Source organism: Oryctolagus cuniculus, chromosome 2, assembly GCF_051225735.1.
Source record: "Oryctolagus cuniculus isolate XC-2025 breed Fujian yellow rabbit chromosome 2, ASM5122573v1, whole genome shotgun sequence".
Classification (NCBI taxonomy): Eukaryota; Metazoa; Chordata; class Mammalia; order Lagomorpha; family Leporidae; genus Oryctolagus; species Oryctolagus cuniculus.
This window is the reverse complement of record NC_142868.1, coordinates 18,602,255-18,623,998: the sequence shown is the minus strand read 5'-3', so window position 1 is coordinate 18,623,998 and position 21,744 is coordinate 18,602,255. Positions and strand designations below refer to the sequence as shown.

Genomic DNA, 21,744 nt, shown 5'->3' with positions numbered 1-21,744 from the left:
TCTCCTTAGAGAAGAGATCTCCCTGGTGGTATACTTCTGGACTCATCAATCAGTAACAATAATGGATCCTCACTTTCATTTCAAATTTTATCTTCATGTCTTTGACAATGGAAGTACCAGAGCAGAGGTGCAGCAGAATTTAGGAGACTGAATGCCAGTTGGAAATAAAGGCAGCATTAACTAGAAAAGTAAGGCTCCACTGAAATTCCAATTTGGGAGGGTGGCACTGTGGCACAGTGGCTTAAAGTCCCAGCCTACAGTGCCAGCATCCCATATGGGCGCTGGTTCAAGTCCCAGCTGCTCCACTTCCAATCCAGCTCCCTACTAATGTGTCTGGGAAAGCAGCAGAGGATGGCCCAAATCCCTGGGCCCCTGCACCCATGTGAGAGACCCAGAAGAAGCTGCTGGCTTTGGATCAGCTCCGCTCCCTCTCTCTTCCTCTCTCCCTCTCTCCCTCTCTCTCTACCTCTCTCTGTAACTCTGTCATTCAAATAAATAAGTCTAAAAAAAAAAAGAAATTCCAGTTTGGGTGCCTTAAGTCAGTGTATTTTTTAGTTGTACAATCTACCTGCCCCAGTCCTAAAGCCCTACTAGTAAACCTTTAAAAGCCAAAGGAATAGCTCCACATTATGTTACATCACCATTTATCTTAAATTAAATCAGAAAACTTTTTAAAATAAAAGTATTTATTTATTTATTTATTTATTTGAAAAGCAGAATGACAGAGAGAAAGGGAGAGACAGAGAAAGAGCTCTTCCATCCACTAGTTCACTCTTCAAATGACTGCAACAACCAGGTCTGGGGCAGGCAAAGCCAGAGAGAGCAGATCCATCCTGGTCTCCGACATGGCTGCTTGGGTCATGTGCTGCTGGCTTCCCAGGCATATTAGCAGGGAGCTGGATCAGAAGCAGAACAGACATGGAATTCAGGTATTGCCAGCAGAGCCTAAACTCTGTACCGCACCCCATTCCTCAAACCTGATAATATATTACTGAATACATTGTCCCTGAAGAAAGCAATGGAATTCTGAGCATTTCTGAGAAAGAATCCAATGACAGTACATGTAAGCACAGCAGAGTTGCAACCCTTTACCCTGCACTTCAGTATATTCTCTCTGTCTTGTTCCCTCCTCCTCTAAAGAGGGCAACAACTGACTTTAATTAGTGAGCATTGAAATGTTGGTAAGACCCTCCAGCACAGTGATTGTGGGCACCAACACACAGCAGACCTCTGGACATGGTCTCCTGTGCCTTTGGAACTGATTTATATTCCTGGGGAATGAGCTGTCTTCGCCTGTTCTCTGTCTCCATGAGATAAGTGCCCTGAAGGAGATCTGCTGTGCTCCTCTCCTTGCCTCTCACCCTCTGGTAACCATGTGAGGAAAGCTGGTAGTTCTTCCGGCAAGCTGGTTTTGTATAATTGGAGTCTGCTTTGCTGACCCAGCTCTCCCCGCTGGCTTTATTTTGAAAAGAAAATGAAAACTTTTCATTGGACTTGAGTTCTAAGCTATACTCTCTAATATACTTTATCAGGAGCCCTAAATTAGGAGGACAATTGGGCACTTGATTAGCCATTAGCCAAGGTAATATCTTGTCACATTTAGTTAGTGATCCTTGTGCCTATTTTCTATTTTTGTGACATGGAGGGAAAGAGAAATGATGCACCTTAAGCTATGCCCTCTCGAGAACTAAACACTAAGGGATCCCTCCTCTGCCGAGCTCGATTGCCTCTAAATTAGAGACCTCAGAGATCCACGTAGATGCCAATCTCCTGGTAGAGGAAAGCGTCTTCAGACGTTTGTGTGAGGGTGAGATGAGGCCCAGGATCCTCAGAGCTTCTCTCAAAATATAACCTGCACCGAGATGAAGAGGAAGGCATTGGAACAAAGAGGATAACAGTGATTTGTTGGAGAAAACTTCCCTTCATCACCTATTTATTTCCTCTGATCCATTCCTACAAGCTATTTATGAGCAGTATATAGAGAGCTGGCAAAACATCAGTTGGAAATGTCTTTTTCACCAACAGAATAAAAACAGCCACAATAACTCAAATCAAAATCTTGAACACCTGAGTTAACCTATTGAGCCCAGAACTCACAAACTGAATACCAGCATCATTATTGCTTTTAGAAAATATAGTAATTTTATGGATATCATGGCTTCATACTTATAATATCACCCGTGGAAGCCGATCCAGATATTGAAATATTCTCTCAGTTGACCAAACTATGTTTAATTTTGTTTTAGTAGGTTATTCATGCAAAATTAATGTGGTCACTGAAGTAGTCCTACAGAGGATTGAATTGAAAGTTTGATGAAAGTGCTCTGACACCTGAATCTTAAAAAGGCACCATTTATTGCAATAAATGCAAAAGACGTATTTGGTGTAAATATTACTAGTCATGAGCATCAAGCAGAGGGCATGCAGTGAATAAAGCCCGTCAAATATCTTGGAGACCTGCTATGGGTGGACTTTGGATGGCATCTTATTTCTTCTATCAAAAAAAGAAACAGTCTAGGGGTTTGTACCTGTCTTGCTGTGAATTAACTTATGCATCTGCCAACAGCCCCCATTCTGCCACCCCTTAAAGTACTGTAGGAATAAATATAATTAGCTGACATCTCAATATTTGTAATCTCCATCATAATGCCTGGCTGGGCTTTGCCACCCCATAAGTAGGTTTAAATGACAATTGCACTCATGACATAATTATATTGCATAGGGCAGGTTTAGATCATGTGTTAACCCTATAATATTATTGCTTCTGGGGAAATTTTCAGTCTTGGTCATGAAATAGGGACAGCTTTGCAGACACAGGGCTGGCTGGCTGCTACAGTGTGTGCCTCACCTTTGGTCAGCAGCCTCTTAACCATAGAGGAGAGCAGAGGGAGGGGACAGGTGGAGGGAGGAGAAGAGGTAGGGCAAAGAAGGCAGGCAGGCAAAGAAGCCTGTTTTGGTTTGTTCCAGTTTTACTTGTTAATTGTTCCTTTCCGCATTTTCCTGAAGACACACAGATATTCCAAACACTCAAGTATTTGATTCCAGGATATTCCCAGGATTCAGTGAGCTAACCACAAGGCTGTTGTAAAATAGACATAACAAAATTTTCATCTCCCTCATTTTTAACATTACTCTCCCTAACAGGGTTAAAATCCTTAAGGAATAGACTTGAGAAATAAACCTTGTGGTTTGAGCAAAGCAGCAGATCAAGAAAGTTTTATTGAAGATATTCATGTCTAGTTTGAATCCCAGCTGATTCTAATGGTCATGGGAGGTTTTCTGCAAGTGGATAACTGGTCAGTGGTACAAATTTCATTGTCAAGGAACTCAAACTCATTGCAGCTAAGACCTTACAGTGGGATATGCAGAGGTCATGGGATCAATGTGTATAAAATATTTGAGTAGCTTTTCATTTGAACATTTTTTTTTAGTGGGTAGTCACTTGATATCCTCCCAGGGAAAAACTTGTATGGTCCTTGAACTAAGGGATATTGGCATGCAAGCATTTAAGAAGTAATGATCAGGGGCTGGGATGTGATTTTCTGGGGAAAACTTCCCTTCATCGTCTACTTTGTTTCCTCTGATCCATTCCTACAAGCTATTTATGAGCAGTATACAGAGAATTGGCACTTCAGTTGGAAATGACGTTTTCACCAAGAGGATAAAAACAGCCACGATAACTCAGATTAAGCCACCACTCTGGCACCAGCAAGCCATAGCAGAGTACCAGTTGAGTCCTGGCAGCTCCATTTCCAATCCAGCTTCTTGATAATGTGCTGAGAAAGAAGCAGACGATGACCCAAGTACTTGGGTTCCTGCCACCCATGTGAGAGACCAGGATGGTGTTCCTGGCCAAGTCTTGGCTGTTGTAGGCATTTGAGGACTGAACCAACAGATAGAAGATCTCTTTCTCTCTCTCTCCAGCTTCCCTCCATCCACATTTCTCTGTCACTGCGGATTCACTGCTGATTTCAAATAATTTATTTTTAAAAAGCAATAATTAACATCAACATCACATATTGTGGACTTAGGCACCAAAGTGAAGTTCAGTGGGCATGGGCATGAGCTTTCATGTTTTGAACTAGTTGCAAAACTTTTGAGATTTTTCACAGAATTCTAATTTGGACTTTATCAGAAGAATTATATCTGATTATATTTGGTCTACATCTCAGGGGGTAATCAAATGGCTTGAGTTAAAGGATGCTCTCTTTATACGGAGAATGCTATTTCTTTCTTTACTAGACTCCCTTTCAGCCTGATTTACTGATTCACCCACTCTCTAAGCCTGTACATTCCCATTAAACTCTTTGCCCATGGGAAGAGAAGGCCGGGTAGACAAGCTTCGCTCAGTTAGAAGGCTGCTATTTTCTAAAGGAAAACGATGAACGATGCACAGATTTTTTTTCCTTGAATGCATCTCTTGGTTCATCTTATCAGTGTGTCAGACTTACAGATATTCAGACCCTGAAACTAAACCTGAATTGGTTTGTGTCAATTCTGAATGCTCTTGAGGGCATAAAGAGCTCTGAACGGATACCCACAGGTCAGTGTATCTTTAATTGAGGAGCAAATAAAGTTCTCTCTCCACTACTGCCTGGACCTCAGATTTTGTTTATTGAGGTTTTCAGAAAAAAAAAAAAAACACTCAACAGCCCCACCCCTTTGAAATGGCCTCAAAGCAGTGCCCTTTGGGAGATGATCTAATAGGAAGAAACATTGCTCTGAAATATGCAGGTGCAAGGGACAAGATGAGTGGCCTAGCTTTGAGAAAGAGACTGTAGCAACCAAAAGTAAGTAGATGCGAACTGTTCAGAAGGACCGTTGCCCACCTCCATCTAATCACAGAAATGCGTTACTGATGGAGCTGTATGCTGGACCTAGAGTCTCTGTATAATCTCATGGGAGTGACAGCTAAAAAAATGTAGGATACAACTAAATGAATGGTAATTCTCAGGCAAGTTACATGAGTCTACTATTATTTTGGGGTTTCTCCGCACCATTACTTTTAAATAAAATGGAGAGGAATGAGTGTTAATATAAGTGTAGAATTACACTACAAGTTTTATTTGTGTGTAGTCCTGCCACTCAGGCAGAAAGGTAATAATGACTTGGCGAGCAGACTGGCTCATTGGAGCACAACAGTAGTAAAAAGAAGCCCCAAATGATTTTTGCCAAAGAATGAAAAGGAAAGCAAGATTGGCATTTTCACATTCAGCTACATTTCCTCCTCTTAATCTTACTAGATATTATTATATATATATATTATACCAAAATATTTAAATCATGAATTTATTCATGGAATAAATGAAGACATTTTTAATTTCTTGTGAAACTGAGCATGTGAATTATTGCCTTTCATTTTTTAGGGTATTCATCAAATTTTTACTTTGATGAAGGCTTCCATATTTCAATCACTCTGTGATTTCCACCACACCTTCCAAGCCTCAACAGTACACAGACTCAGCTTAGAGTACATTCCTCACCACCAGATACACACAGCAATCCATGAGCATTTGTTGCCCATGTGCTTTTAAAAAAGGCAAAGGTATCATAGTGACTCAATGAGTCTCTATAAAGCATTTTAATCAGTTTTATAGAATCTACAATTCCTTGTACACTCACATTTAATCAGCTTATTTAACTCACATGATTACACTGAAAAGCACAACTGGAACACCCACAAAAAGAAAAGCAGAAACAGATATAAATGGTTCTTCACCAACTCGTTCTTCAATTAGCTGGAAGTAGTGTATGCATCAAAGATGGTGAAAACATGAGTCAGTGTGTTTGAAAGGAGCAGTGGACTGGGTAACGTGGTTTGAGAGAGCCTTTTCAGTATTCGCTAGCACTATAGGAATAAAATAAAGGATGTGGTATAATACAGCACCAGTTAGAATGTCTAGAAGTACCTGAAATATAATAGCATCCTAAGTACTATGTTTCTAAAGAATTGATTTTACACATATATTTTTTCATAAGAATATAAAATCTAGGTATCTTTGTTTTCCTTCTACTAAAATATTTATATCATGTAATAAATAATTTTGCTAATTGGAAAATGCCAGAGATACTGTCATCACACCAAATTCTACTCATCCAGCATCTAATTGATGAAATTTTCTTTTACATGTTAATCTCCCAAAACATGAATATTCTTTTTCTCAGATTTGATTTTCAAGTGGCTAGTCTTTACATCACAGTTCATGTTTTTTCAACAGCATGTGGGGGTAGAGATAAAGACACAAAGGAATATGGCTATCATTTGACTGCTTTACACAATGCATCTATCACGCTGCTTGCCAAAGAGGAGCTCAGGGCAAAAGTACTGATACAGAAATACAACAGGTACAAATGCAGGTCCCTCGTGCTGTAACATTGGCAACATCAACCAGAGGGGTAACTGTTCCTACTTAGGGAAAAGAGGAATAAAACAGTCCTGACAGTTCCTTGATGGAAGAGAGGAACTGGAATGTGGATAAACCTTCAAGTGATTTCAAGTGATGATGATGTTGATGGCATCAGGATCAGATTGGACAAGTCAAGGACCACGGCTGGTCCTTAAATTCACATATTCGGCCTCCTAAAGCACTTTCAGAAACAAATTGTTCTAGTCTATGTGCCAGTATATCCAACTCCAGGTACAAAACGCAACCTCAGCCCATGTCTTACATCCTATCGGTTCTACCTACTCAGATGTGTGAATGTCTGGCCACATGGTCAAGGTGCTGACTCATCACTTTTAGCACTACGCTCTGTCTCTCCAGGAATTTTAAAAGGAGTTGATCGCTACTAATGATTTGCCTGCAGCTTGAACATTATTTTAGGTAAATCTGACTTCACATAATAAAATCTTTGGGACACACACTGAATGATTAAGGTGTTTGCTATCATATCAAGATCATATTTGGCAGAGAAAAAAACAGCTATAAGAGAACATTAAACAAAAGAATGTTCAAAGTAAAATGAATGAGTCATGTCAGCTTTGAAAAAAATCATTTCTGTTCATGTGCTTTCATCATTTGGTTTGAATCAGAGTGAATTTTTAGATGACTTGGGGAGTGCATTTTCAAATATTAGAATATGCACTTTTACATAAAATAAAATCTATGTAATGATTATAGGTTGTAATATTAATTTTAGATTCCCTATGCATCTATACTCCTTTGATTCTGACAGTGATAACAGAAACTACTCCTTACTGAGAGAAGCACTGTGCTTAGCCCTCTATATTCACTCCCAGCTAGCACCCCCATAACGCCTGCCAGCTTAGACATTATTATCATTAAACTGATGAGGTAAAATATCTAGCCCAAGTTATGCAGCAATGATTATTAGAACAAATGCTGAAATCCAGCTTTGTTTGACTTGACAACAATCATATGTTTGTATTTTTCTTTATGTTCAGTTGTTTCTGGTAGATATTTTCCAAGAATTCATTGTGGGAATTCTGAAACAGCTGGGCATAGATGAAAAGGGAGCATGTGCCACAAAAGTATGAGTGCATAGCACCAGCATAAGATGATTTGACTTTTACTGCAGCAGCATTAAGATACAGAAAGCTTTCCAATTCATACTTGGTAGTACACAAGAGCTTCCATAACACTGTTCTGCTGAAAACACAGATAAAAAGGGGTATTTTTTCATATGTAGGATAACATAAAATGCCTTGGAGTTGCAGTGATAGAACCCTGAAGAAGAGTGATGTAGTACTGAAAACTGGACTTAGTTAAACAGAGTGAATCTTTTTTCTTTCTCTGTCTTTATAAACTAGTGAGCCGACTGGTAACCTGATAAATGGGAAATCCTCACTCCCCATGCTCTGGCTTTTAAAACAGGAAGAACGAAGGAAAACAAACAGTCTTTATAAATAAATTAAAATTCTAACTAAAAAGCTAATTATAAGTGTATTTGTTTTGTTGGAGGTAAGGCACATCTATTATCATAAAGATAATTAACTCAGTCTGACAGATCTAATAAAAGGACAAGTTTAGCACTGGCTTAGCCGGAAGCCGAAGGAAAGCAATTTTTATAATTACTAGTTATTGTAACTGGGCTCAGAGAAAATGGTCTGTGATATTTAAACAGTAATGCTAATTTGCATTTAGACCTGCCCTTTTCTCCCAGAAAAGAATAAGTAAAAAACTGGATTGAGTAGGAGAAACCTAAACAGCTAAGATAGTTTTAAACATATAAAAGCACCCAGAATGAAAGTTTCTTCAGCCATAAACTCAGGAATTTCTATAGTAGATAATGGATGTCCATTCGGGGTAAATGTCTTAGCGATCATCAGACAATTAAATAAACACCGTAACCCAAACATTCCAATGCAGAAGAGGGAGATATACATTCAACAACTTTTTTTCATTCTCCTGCTGTAGATGTGCATGCTTGCATCTATTATCGACTATCTTTCTGAATTAAGAGGATCAGAAAATGATTTAAAAAAATAAAGTACATTGCACACAAGCAGACAAGGGCACAGACTTTGCAACCTATTACTTGTGCTGTTAGAAAGATGAGGAAATGAAAGGGAAGGTGGCACGCACAAGAGGTGAATGATTTCTGTTGTCACCTGGCAGCTGCCCTTTAACTAAAGCTTGTCTCAACATTTTGCACCACACTCCTTCCCGGAGCAAAGCAAAACAACCTTCGTAAGAGTGGAAGTTACTCTTTAACTGTTCCTGTAATAAAGGCTGTAGAAATAAGTAATAGCCAGTGTCAGAAAGTAGGTTCATATTACACTAAGAAAAGCACTTTAAGGTAAAATACCTGTTAGTCCAGAACACATTTTATTATGGTATACAAATATGGTGATTGAATCAGCCCATTACATTGGGTAAATATGTTGCATAATTTCTCCATATTATGCCCCATCCATGCTCCTGATACCAATGTGAATATTTAACCTATCAGCATAACAAATTGTATTATCAATGCTTAACTGAAAAATGTCAACAAAGTATACGGCAAATAGTCTTATTTCCTACAGTAACCGGGCCTCTGACTTCTTGGTTATTTCTTCACATCTTTCTTGGTTTTCCTCCATTTTAAAATGATTTTCTTAGACTATATTTGGGAAAATAATTCTGATACATTCTCCTGTTTTCAACTCTGTGCTAAAAAGTTTCACTTTTTTAAAAGGAAAAAAGTCAGAGGCAATCCTATGAAGAATGACATCTTTATTTCAACCTTAACAATGCCAACATTCTTCTGCCATCTCCATTTCCATTCACGTTCCATGCCTAACTCTTAATGCTCTATCCTCACATATTTACAAGATCAGAGTCTTTTAGATACCTGTACGGTATACTTTCAACTGATACTACTTATTAATGAATGGATTTGAGATAGACGCTAAGTACAAGGAAAAGAAAAAGAACAAATGAGATAGAATTTCTCCCTTCAAGGATCTCAGGTCTGCAATTTGACATCAATATAGAATCAAACATAATACAAGGTGAGAAGTGCTACTAAGGAAAGTTCAAGGGACTTATGGAGAAAGCAGGCATCTAAACCAAATCTACAAACAGAAACTTGATCCCAAGAGGATCCCAAGAGAAAGAGGGAGTCAGGATGCTTTAGGGGGATGCACAGAGTGAGAAAAAGGGCATGTGTTATAGAAGGGACAGCATACATAATGCCAGTGAGGTAAGACAGAATGAATTCATTAACAGAGAACTTGCCAATGCCTATTTATTTGTTGAGATTTAGTTCTGTCTACCAAAGATTAGAAAGATACTTAATACACACATAATATATTCTACATCCTTAAAAACAAGCACCATACCCCTCACTTCAGTTACAGAACAAGAATTTACAAAATAGGCATGGGCAAGCTGTAGAAACCTGTTCCTGAGCTCTTAGGATATCAGAGAAAACATCAATACATTCCATACCACAGTTAGGTACCTCTTAAGGCCACGAACTCTTCTTCTCAACTGCCTTCACACTTCTCAGTGTGGCAGGTCTGTGGCATCAGCAATGAGGCTTTAAGCGTTTATGATATTAAGGTAATAGATCTTAAAAGGTGGTTTTCAAATAATTTCCCTTTCTTCAGATACGTGTGAGGTAGGCAAACGGGAATTGATTCTGGGTACTTCAAGTTCCATTCCAGGTCATTTCTGGGAATGCACCAGTGCCAACGGAGACTGAAAGATGGGGGAAGCTGATGGAGTGAATGTCTCCAACATTTCTCCACATGCAAGTGGCCAGAGCTTGTATACGGAGAGAGCTTGCATATGCTTCATTTCTCCTGATTGCCTGGGGTCACTGTGTAAAGGCAGGGCTCATCTGTCTGGAACTGGAAACCAAACTGACTATTATTTATATAGTCCGAGTTAGGAGTACAGAGCCTTGTGTGATAGGGAAAGTTGCTCAGCAATGAAGCGGGGCAGATCTTTGCATTAAAAGTTCTTGTCCCACTCCTGCAAGCAGAGCATAACCAAGAACACATAAACAAAATGACACAGAGTAGGTAGAAGTCAAAATAAGACCAGAACATACTGAAAAGATGTGGCTGGGAGTCTTGATTCTGAGAAATGAGAACACAGTATATTTGGTGCAATGGTCTATAAGTTGTTTCACAACAAGACATATATGTCACTCTCCAAGAGTGGAAATGTCAGCAAGTGGGAGAACAGAAGGTTCAGATAGGTAAGAAGAGAAGAGTGATAAATTACACACAGAGCCTGACTTTGAAGGACTATGCTGAGTTATGTATTTATTTTTGTCGCTGAATGTAGGATATACATTAATAAGACCTCAAACACTGAATCAAGAAAGAAATACTGCAAATCTCAAAGCAAATACCTTTTCTCAAAAATTCCTCTTAGTCACTCATTTGTGTTGCCTAGAAGCAGGGATCTGGAAGAGAAGCAATGTCACTAAAGCCACTTCACCCCCGTTTCACAGCAGTGCCAGCGGTGGAATGTGCAGGCGAGAGGTTTGGCTGTTTTAACTGTGATTCATTCTGTGAAACCGGTCTCAAAAGGCGGGGCAGTACTGCCTACTTTAAGTGTTATAGGAAGGCTGTGTATTTTTATTATTCTCCATAATTTCTCTCAAAACCAGCCTGTTACATGAAGTTGCTCAGAATTAGTGTGCAATTTGTCCTCAGCTTTTAATGCAGGTCAACTTGTGGGTCTTAAAAGATTGACTGTGGCCCTTTAAAAACATTCTCAGAGTTACAGTGCATCATTAATCACAGTAACGGATGCAAACTCTATTGTTTCCTTGCTGACAGTAGCATGTTTTCTTTGCTTATGAATTGATCCCTTAAACATTCCTCATGGGAATATATTTTTCTTCTAATGCAAACTGGCTTTAAATTACAAATGTGCTAATCTACCTGTGGGAAGTTCCAGGACTCATTGATTTGTGGGATGCACAGGTATTCACCTACTTTAGATGGAAAACTGAAAGAAGAGACAATTAATTAAGTCCTCCTACAGTTATTTTTCAAAACTGGAACATAAGCAGTGACAGATAAACTCCCAAGTCCCCAGAGTTTGAATTTCGTTTAGATAAGCATTTAAACCCTCACAAATTGAGTTGATTTGAGGATGAATAAAAATATTGTACTGGGGCTAGCATTGTGGTGAGGCAGGTTAAACCACCACCTTCAGTGTCAGCATCCCATTATTAGGATGTAGTTTGGAGTCCTGGCTGCTCCTCTTTTGATCCAGTTCCCTGCTAATGTATTCCCTCCCACTCACATGGGAGACCCAGATGGAGCTCCAGGCTCCTGGCTTCAGCCTGGCCCAACCCCAGCCACTGTGGCTATTTGAGGAGCGATCCAGCAGATGAAAGATCTCTCCCCCAACCCCTTCCCTTCTTACCTCTCTCCCTTTCTGCCTTTCAAATCAATAAAATAAATCACTAAAAAAATGCATTGTATTATGTGGGAGAGTCTTTGGCCTAGCAGTTAAAATGCCAATTAAAATAATTATGGCCCATGTTAATGCACCTAGGTATCCAACAATTGGATGGAACTCCTTATTCCAACTTCCTGGTAAGGCAAACCCTGAAAATGGTGGTGATTGCTCAAGTAATTGGGTTTCTGTCACCCACATGGAAGAACTGTATTGCATTCTGGCTTCCAGCTTTGGCCCCCATGCAGTCTCATTGCTATGGGTAGCTGGGGAATGAACCAGTGGATGGGAGCTGTCTCTCTGTATCTCTCTCTTTCTCCTTTTCCTCCCCCTTCCATCCTTCTCCCTCCCTCCTTCCCTCTGTCTCTCTGCCTCTCAAAGAAACAAATAAATCATATTCTACATTAGGAGAGGTGTACACCATGAAGGCACATGTATAATGGTGTCATATTCTACATTAGGAGAGGTGTACACCATGAAGGTACATGTATAATGGTGTGCCTCTTTTTGTGTGATCTCCTCTATTTGGCTGCAAGACTGTCAGAAAAAGGCCATGCCACACACTCCTCTGTGTGTTGCTCAGTGTTCATCCATCACTTGCCATTGCAGACAAGTCCTCCATACGTTACATCTTCAACAAAACTCTTACTGTTATTCACATATGACCAAACACTGCTTGAGCATCTACTGGGTGTCAGCCCCAGGGTCAGAGAGCTGAATAATCAGTGGAAATCTATAGCCATTACTTAGAGATAAGTGAATAATACATGCAATGCTGATTTTCTGTCTTTGTTTTGTGCGTGTGTGTTGCGTGTGTATGTGTGCTTATGCTTTTAATTTTTAAATTTTTTCTCTGGTACTTCATTTTTCCACATTAACTCAGAGAGAATATATGCAATATAGGTCAAAAGTACAATTCTAAGAATGAGATTCCATCCCTCTGTTTCTCTCCTTGCTTCCTCCCTTCCTTCTTGTTTGGGTTTGAGATGCTTTATTTTTAATAAACATTATAATCAAGTACTTAATTCTCCACTAAATAAAGAGACTAACAAGTAAAAAAGATTCTAGTTTAGTAGTAATATAGGGAAGAGCTATAAACAATAATCAACTGGAAATATGACCATTTCATCCATATATAATAAATTTTAAAATAATTACAGATGACTAAAACTATAGTAGCATAACATTCTTCACCATCAGTTTGACAAAGATATTCAATAAAGTTTGATAAAAATGTATTTGCAGCAATACTGATACACAAACACAGGAGCTTCTAAGAAGAAACATTCCTACAAATGTATTCTCTGAATTATGCTTCAAATCCTCATTTCATGTAGGCTGGTACAAATATAAAGCAAAATAGATTATTAGAGTTATTCATGAAATATTCAGTTCAACAAAAATTTGTAAGCATTTTCAAAATGTGAAGGGCAAAGCTAAGCCTGTTAGTAGCATACCTATTAGACTTAAAAAAAAAAAAAATAGAAGCCCCAGAAGCACCCCTCTAAAATGCATATTTAGTTTGTCTATTAAACGGTTTAGAAACATTCAGTGGGACCCAGACTCCTCGACAGGGATGATAGGGTCCTCCCTCTCTGGATGCTTCTCTTCGGCTCCATGTCTGCATTCTGCTGCCTCTGGACTCCCAGCATCCTGAGCGCCCTCCAGTGCCTTGGACCGGCCAAGTTCTCTCTCCTCTGTGCTTTCCTATCTACTGCTGCTTTTTGGCCTGGAAGCTCCTCCCCTCTCACCACATTGTCTAGCTATTAACAACCTGTCCTTCAGGCTCCCTTTTAAACTTCACTCTGAAACGTGCCTATTTCTAGACCTGAGGTTGATGTATTGAAGTTAGAATAGCCTATGTTCCTACAATCCTAATAATCAATTTATAAGAATGTTGTGTGGGATTCTATCTTCTCTGACAGATGGGGAGCTCTATGTAGACAGGATTCTACTCCTAGCAAATTACACGCTGACTGGTACTTAATATGTATTTAATAAATATTTATTTAAGTACTGAATTAATAGAGAATTAAGTATTCTATCCCCAAATTTCAACAGAATTAGTATATAACAAAATGTGACACAAATACAGCAAACACATTGTTTTTCATGGAAATGGTCATTTTTACTGCTAATGGTGCCATAGTAAAAGAGAACTTTCTGATTCAGTGAAAAGTAATTTTTTAAAATAATATATTTTGTTCCTTAATACTATAAACATGGAGTGAATGTCAATAATTCAAGTCTTTGAATATCATCACAAGGATAAGAATTAGAAAAAAAAAAACCACATTCCCTTGTCTTTCAGTTGCCAATTATCAGAAAGAATGTAGTTATCTTTTGTTACTATGTTCAGATAACAGTTGGTAGCTAATTTAAAATATTGATTGATGTAAGAATGGGTTTTTTGTTGAGTTTGTTCCGGTGGGATGGGCAGATGAAAAGCCACAATTCAGCATCTGCAGACCAGTGTTTGAAGTCCTTTATGTTTCAAATTCTGAGCAAGTCATTTAAATTCTCAGTGTCTTTGTTTTCCTCATTTTTTTGGGAAAGGGTTACACCATATTCAGTATATCAATCCAATTCAACAAATTTTTAGTTAGCAAATACTCTAATTTCAGATATTACTCCAGGTTCTTGAAATGCATTACGTATAAATCAAAGTCCCATGGTTGACAGACCTTACATTTTAGCAGAATTTTCCAGAAACTACTTTGTGGGTGCTGAAGTATACAGGTATCAAGTATGTTTTGTGTCTTCTTATCAGTGTTAGTTGCTAATTTTCATCCATGAGTCTTGTAATCTTAGCAAGTTTAGCTGTGTGAGAGGGACCTAAAGAAACTGCGTCTGTGCTGTTTAGTGAAAACCTGGTGCCTAGAGAAACTGAATCTATCACCAAATAATTTAATTCTTTGAATACTTAGAAGATACAGAGCTGAATCTCATTTAGTTGTGTGCATTTGTGAAAAATGCTGTGTCCTTTACTTATAGCATGAGGTACGAGTAGCGAGCTACCTGACAGTATGATCACAGTACATGGCTGTAGTCCATGACCCCTTCTCTGTCAAAGATTCTCTGAGTTATCATCCCACACACTCATGGGAAAACTAAGACACAGAAAATTATAATGCATAATGTGAGTGCTTTACAAAACTCATTGAAAATGTGCATTATGAAAAACGTTCCAAAATATCCTTATCATTTAATGCCATTTTTCTATGAACTGTTTGGTATACCCTTGCACTACTAAAGTCAAATCAAATCTTGTGTGCAGGATTTTTATTTTCTTAACACCAGTATTTTAGAAAACAATACATTACACTGTAAAAGAACAAGAACTCTTGAGACTTCCTGGATTCAATCCTGAGCATGCTAATTGCTGTGACTGGGAGCAAGTTACTTAGTTTTCTAAGACCTCCTTTCCTCCATGCATATATAAGAACGTTGAGGAAAATCATTTCTGTTATTATTATAATAAGAACATTATTCTTATTCATGGTCTTGTAATATAGACACAAAGTATTTCTATGCTTGGTATGTGTGTGTGTACATGCGTGTGAGTGTTTGTAATGTCAGGAATATGCTAAGGGGATGGGTATTTGGCCTAACAGTTAAGATACAAGTTGGGAAGCTCCCATTCTATTTTTATTTTATTTTATTTATTTATTTTTATTTTTTGACAGGCAGAGTGGACAGTGAGAGAGAGAGACAGAGAGAAATGTCTTCCTTTGCCGTTGGTTCACCCTCCAATGGCCACCGCGGCCGGCGTGCTGCTGCCGGCGCATTGTGCTGATCCGATGGCAGGAGCCAGGTGCTTCTCCTGGTCTCCCATGGGGTGCAGGGCCCAAGCACTTGGGCCATCCTCCACTGCACTCCTGGGCCACAGCAGAGAGCTGGCCTGGAAGAGGGGCAACCGGGACAGAATCCGGCGCCCCGACCGGGACTAGAACCCGGTGTGCCAGCGCCGCAGGCGGGGGATTAGCCATTGAGCCGCGGCGCCGGCCTCCCATTCTATTTTGTAGTATCTGAGTTCAACCCAAATCCACTCCTGATTCCAGTTTCCTGCTACACACCCTAGAAGTCAACAGGGTTAATTCAACTACTTGGGTCCCTGCCAGACACAAATGAGACCTGGATTAGTCCCTGCTTCAGCCCAGTCTTGACCTTGCCATTGCAGGCCGTGGGTAAGTGATCCAGTGGATGAAAGCTGTGTCTGTCTCTGTGTCTCTGCCCCACTGATGAAGAGGGAGAAGAACGAGGAGCAACAGAAGGGGCAGAAGCAGCAGAAGCAAATATACAGAATATGCTTTGAAGTTTAGGGATTTCACAGGGCAAAGAATCACATTAAAACCCAACTGAAGGGGTTGGTGCTGTGGTATAGCAGTTAAAGCTGTCGTCTGCAGTGCCAGCATCCCATATGGGCACCTGTTCAAGTCCCGGCTACTCCACTTCTGATCCCGCCCTCTGCTATGGCCTGGGAAAGCAGTAGAAGATGGCTCAAGTCCTTGGGCCCTGCACCCACGTGGGAGACCCAGAAGAAGCTCCTGGCTCCTGGCTTCATATCACCCCAGCTCTGGCCATTGCGGCCATTTGGGAAGTGAACCAGTGGAAAACTTCTGCTCTCACTCTGCCTCTGTTGTCTATAACTCTGCCTTTCAAATAAATAAATCTCTAAAAAAATAAAAAATAAAAAAATAAAGCCCAACTGAATGATCATATTGAATCTCTCTACTTCATACTAGTCACTTTAGTCACTTTCTATAGCTCTCATTAAGTCAACCCTAAAAGGATGCCCAGCTTCTGATTAGTGGACCAACATATGCCAGCAGATCATGATCAAGGACAAATATTTTAAAGAAGGGCTATTTGAAAAAACAGAAGTACCAAAATGTTTCTCAAGAAGCAATCATGAAAAAAAAAAAAAGAAGCAATCATGGTTCATGATAGGGCCTTAAAAGTCCATGTTTTCCATATTTTAGATACTTTTGTTCTATGTTCCCAGAGGATAATGGTAAGTATGAGTTGAGGAAGAAGAAAAGGGCAGAATGGATTTATAATGTTCTTATAAAGTTATTTTAGTTTGAAAGTAACATGCAAAGACATATAATTAAATAAAACAACTACTTCCCCCTGCCTCCACGTGCATGTCCTGTCTTTCTTATTCATCTGAGATGAGCACTATTTCAGCCTAGGTTATATTCTGTCAAAAGTGTCTACATATGTTTATAGAGGGGTAGGGAACCTTTTTTCTGCCAAGGGTCATTTGGATATTTATATCATTTGCAGGCAGCACATAATAATCAACCTAAAACTTAGCCTGCTATAAATTTGTTAAGCTTCAAGTTTTGCCTGTAGTTGCCTTGGCAGCGCCAGACCAAATGATTTCACCAGCCTCATATAGACTGTGGGCTGGATGTTAGCCACCCTTGATCTACAGAAAGGATGGTCATTGATTATAATTACAACTATAGAGTCTGTCTGTCTGTCTGTATATTTATCTATCTATCTATCTACATGTATCACAGTGAAATTTCTTTTCTCTCTTAAAATTTTTATCAGTGTCAGCAAATACGGGGTGAACTCATAATAAATGCCTAACATTTCACAGTACAGGTTTACTGCAGGTACTACACCTCTCTGTTGATGAACATTCAGGTTAGTTCCAAGTTTCCATATTGTTGTTTGATTTGGTTTATTTGTTTAGCACTGCCCTATGAGCAATGAAAGTCCATACCTATGCTTATATACCAATAATTTCATTCTCTTATTCCTGTGGTATACATTCTTCAAAAATAGAGAGCTAGTAGTAATGTATCTTCTTAATTATAAAAGTCGTTGGAAAATTACTTTTCTTCAATATTCAAAGCAAGTCATTCTCTAGCCAGCAATGTATGAGACAGTGCATTTGCCCATAAATTATAGCCAACCAAATATACGTGAAATATAGCATCACACTATTAATTGAATTTGTATTGCCCTACCTCTAGGAAGTCTAAACATTGATTAAAGAAACTTATGAAAAGAATCTGTTAAAAATTTCCTTAATAGAATCATCTTCAAAATTTAAGGATTTTTTCAGATATAATTTAGATTTATAGATAGCTGCAAAAACAGTACAGACAACAGCTGTGTACTCTTCAGCCAACTTCCACTAACATAAGCCCTGAGCCTTGGTTAGAAATTAACCCTGGGGCAGGCGCTGTGGTATAACAGGTAAAGCTGCCACCTGCAGTGCCAGGATCCCATATGGGCACCGGTTCTAGTCAGGGCTGCTCCTCTTCCGATCCATCTCTCTGCTATGGACGGGGAAAGCAGTAGAAGATGGCCCAAGCCCTAGGGCCCCTGCACCCACATGGGAGACCCAGAAGAATCTCCTGGCTCCTGGTTCCTGATCAGCACAGCTCCAGAAATTGTGGCCATTTGGGGAGTGAACCAGTGGATGGAAGACCTCTCTCTCTCTCTCTTTTTCTCTCTCTCTGTGTCTCTCCTTCTCTCTTTTATGTAACTCTGACTTTCAAGTAAAATAAATAAATCCTTTAAAAAAAAGAAATTAACCTTGATGCAATACTACTAGCTACACTACAGGCTTTATTTGCATTTTGCCATTTTGTGATTATTCAAAAATCCAGTCCATAATTCCACTTTGCAGTTAGCACACTCTTAATCTTCTCTTATCTGGGGTAATTCCAAAGTCTCTCCAGGATTATGGCATGTTGAAGAATATGGTAATTTACTTTGTAAAATATCCCTCCATTTGGTCCTGTCTGATATTTACTCATGACTAAATTGAGGTTTTATATCTTGGAGAGGAATATCAATTCTCATATATCATCATATCAGAGGACATATTTGGTCAATATATATTACTGATGATGTGAACATTGTTTACTTAGTCAAGGTAATGACTGCCAAGATTTTAAATGTACATTTACTGTTTTTTTTTACTTTGTTAGCAATAAATATTTTGAGCAATATAACCTGAGACAAAAAAAATATTCTGTATCTGTTGCTAATTTTAATAACCATTGGAGAATAATGCCGCTGGCAATTATTAATGCTGTATTCTAATGGTAAGTTGGTTTCTTATTTCGTCAACACTTACTAATGGAAATTATTTCACAGTGAAGAGTTCTTCCTTCTGCCTCTTCAATTATTTATTAGTTTATTCATATCAGTTTGGAATCTTTGATGAGTACTTTCTTCCTTTAAATTTAATCCAATGTTATCATTATCTATTTTTTGCACAAATTGTTCCACCTTAGGACATTGAAAACTCCTTCAGGTTGTCTCCTGTGCTCCTTTGACATGCCAAATATTTTTTATGCACATTAAGACACATTAGGGTTATTTACTATTGTTACTGCCCCATATGTATAATCCAGCATTTTGTTAAGGAAACTTTTAACTGGAAAATGATACTTAGGAATCAGTATCTGGACACTAGGTATACTCAGCACTACCAGATGTGCCATCATTTTATCACTCATAGTAGAGAGAACTAGGATACACATGCATGCCTCAGTATTCTCAGTTTCATCCAAGTTATCAAATTTGTGAGTGCAGATTTATTCATATTTTTATTCTTTTTTTATAGCTCATGGCCCCAGTAGTGATGATCCATTTTTATTTCTTTTTTTTTTTTTTTTTTTTTTTTTTTTTTGACAGGCAGAGTGGACAGGGTGAGAGAGAGACAGAGAGAAAGGTCTTCCTTTGCCGTTGGTTCACCCTCCAATGGCCACCACAGCTGGTGTACCGCGCTGATCTGAAGCCAGGAGCCAGGGCTTCTCCTGGTCTCCCATGGGGTGCAGGACCCAAGCACTTGGGCCATCCTCCACTGCACTCCCAGGCCACAGCAGAGAGCTGGCCTGGAAGAGGGGCAACCGGGACAGAATCCGGTGCCCCGACCGGGACTAGAACCCTGCGTGCCGGCGCCGCAAGGCGGAGGATTAGCCTATTGAGCTGCGGTGCCGGCTCCATTTTTATTTCTGATATTAGTAATTTGTGTTATATTTTCTCGTTGTTAACCTATTTATCAATTTCATTATATTTTCTAAATCCAAAAGCAACAACCAGTTTTAGGTTTCATTGACTCTCAACTGGTTTACTATTTTTAATTTTATTAATTCTCATTCTAAATTTTAATGTTTGTTCTGCCTTATTTGTTTTAGATTTAATTAACTCATCTGAGTTTCCTAAGGTGCAAGAGTAGATTATTCTAGCTCCTAAATATAGACTTTACAACCATAAAACCCTTAGAGGAAAACACAGGGGCAAGTTTTCATAATCTTGGATTTAGCAAAGGATTCTTTTAAATGACATCAAAATCACAAGAACTGGGGAAAATAGATAAAGTGAACTGCAGAAAAATATGTATAGGGCATATTTTATGTAAGGCACTTGAGCATCCATAGATTTCAATATACAACAAGAGAATCCTAGTATCAATCTGTCAGGAATTGAAAAACTTTTGTGTTGCAAATAACACCTTCAAAAATTAAAAAAAGAAATCCCTCAGAATGTATGAAACATTTACAAATCATATCTTATATCTATAGTAAATACTATGGTATATTATAAGGCTCATGGAAAAGTGGAATTGAAAGAAATTTTTTGATTCTAAAAATTGAAATCCATGCATAGTTTTTTCATCATATATTTTCCATGAACTGTTCTGGAGACCTAATATATATCACTCAGTAACAGAAGGACAAAGACTCAGTTAACAAATGATCAAAAGATTTGAATAGATTTTTCTTCAAGTGGACAATATGTGCAAGAGTTATCAAGGCAACTCAAATCAAAATCACTTCATATCCACTAGAATGGCAAGGAACCAAAAGACAGATAATAACATCAGCAAGAATAGAAATAGAATTTGAATACACTGCTGTTGGAAATACAAAATGCTAACGACATTGTGGAAACAGTCTGGCAGTTCTTCAATTAAACAGAGTGACCATGTGACTCAGTAAATTCATTACTACATATATTCCCAAGAGAAAGAAAACAAATGTCTGCACAATCATTCATGAGTATTTATACCAGCATCATAGATAAGATTCTAGCAGCCAAAAGATGAAACCAACTCAAATGCCTGTCTACATACAAATGGGCAATCAAACTGGAATAGCCACACAATGAAATAGTATTCAGTCATTAAAAGGACTAAATGATGAGCCTTGACAACATTATGTTAAGGGAAAGAAACCACTTCACAAAGTCCACCTAATTTATGATTCTCTGCATACAAAAATCCAAAACACTCAAAACTATAGATACAGAAAGTAAGTGCACTGTTGCTTAGTGCTGGGGGTAGGAGGGGCAAGATGGGAGGACAGGGAGGTGATAGCTAAAGGATATAGTGTTTTCTTTGGAGGTGATAAAAGTGGTGAAAAATAAACTATGGTGATGGCTCTACATTCCTGTGAATAAACAAAATAACTGTTGAATTTTATTTTTAATGGATCACATGGCATATGAATTGTCTATCACTAAAGCTGTTTTTAAAATGTTTTATCTTTTTAATATATATATTCAAATATATAATTTTCCTTCTAAACTCTTGCATCCATGTATCTTGACAAATTATAGTTAAATTTTAATTTGGTAAGATATTTAAAAATTTCTTGAGACTGCCATGTACTTTGTGTTATTTCGAAGTATGTTGTTTGATTACTGGACTGTTTTATAGCTATTTTACTCATCTCTAATTCAATTCCATTGTTTTCTTAACAGTTTGCATGATTTCCCTTGTTTTTAAAATTCAGTAAGATGTGTTTTATAGCATATAATATGTCATCTGAGAGTGACAAAATGTGTATTCTGCTGTTGTTGGATGAAATTTTCTATCAAATACATCCAGTTGCTTATT

At 38.5% G+C, this 21,744-nt stretch overlaps 1 long non-coding RNA gene across 21 annotated transcripts in view; it reads right to left on the bottom strand.

Moving 5' to 3' along the window:
- The window catches only part of LOC149127696 (uncharacterized), a 190,314-nt gene that overhangs the window by 10,350 nt on the left and 158,220 nt on the right, over positions 1-21,744 (bottom strand). For 2 of the 21 annotated variants that reach the window (XR_016229794.1, XR_016229801.1), the window contains 2 exons: positions 1,743-1,852; positions 709-896 (listed from right to left, as the gene is read on the bottom strand). The exons of 15 other annotated variants lie outside the window; for them this stretch is intronic. This is a non-coding gene — a long non-coding RNA (uncharacterized LOC149127696). Of the gene's footprint in view, positions 1-708; positions 897-1,742; positions 1,853-21,744 lie in introns of those variants that run through there. 4 more of the 21 variants (XR_016229795.1, XR_016229800.1, XR_016229799.1 and 1 more) reach the window with 3 other exon arrangements.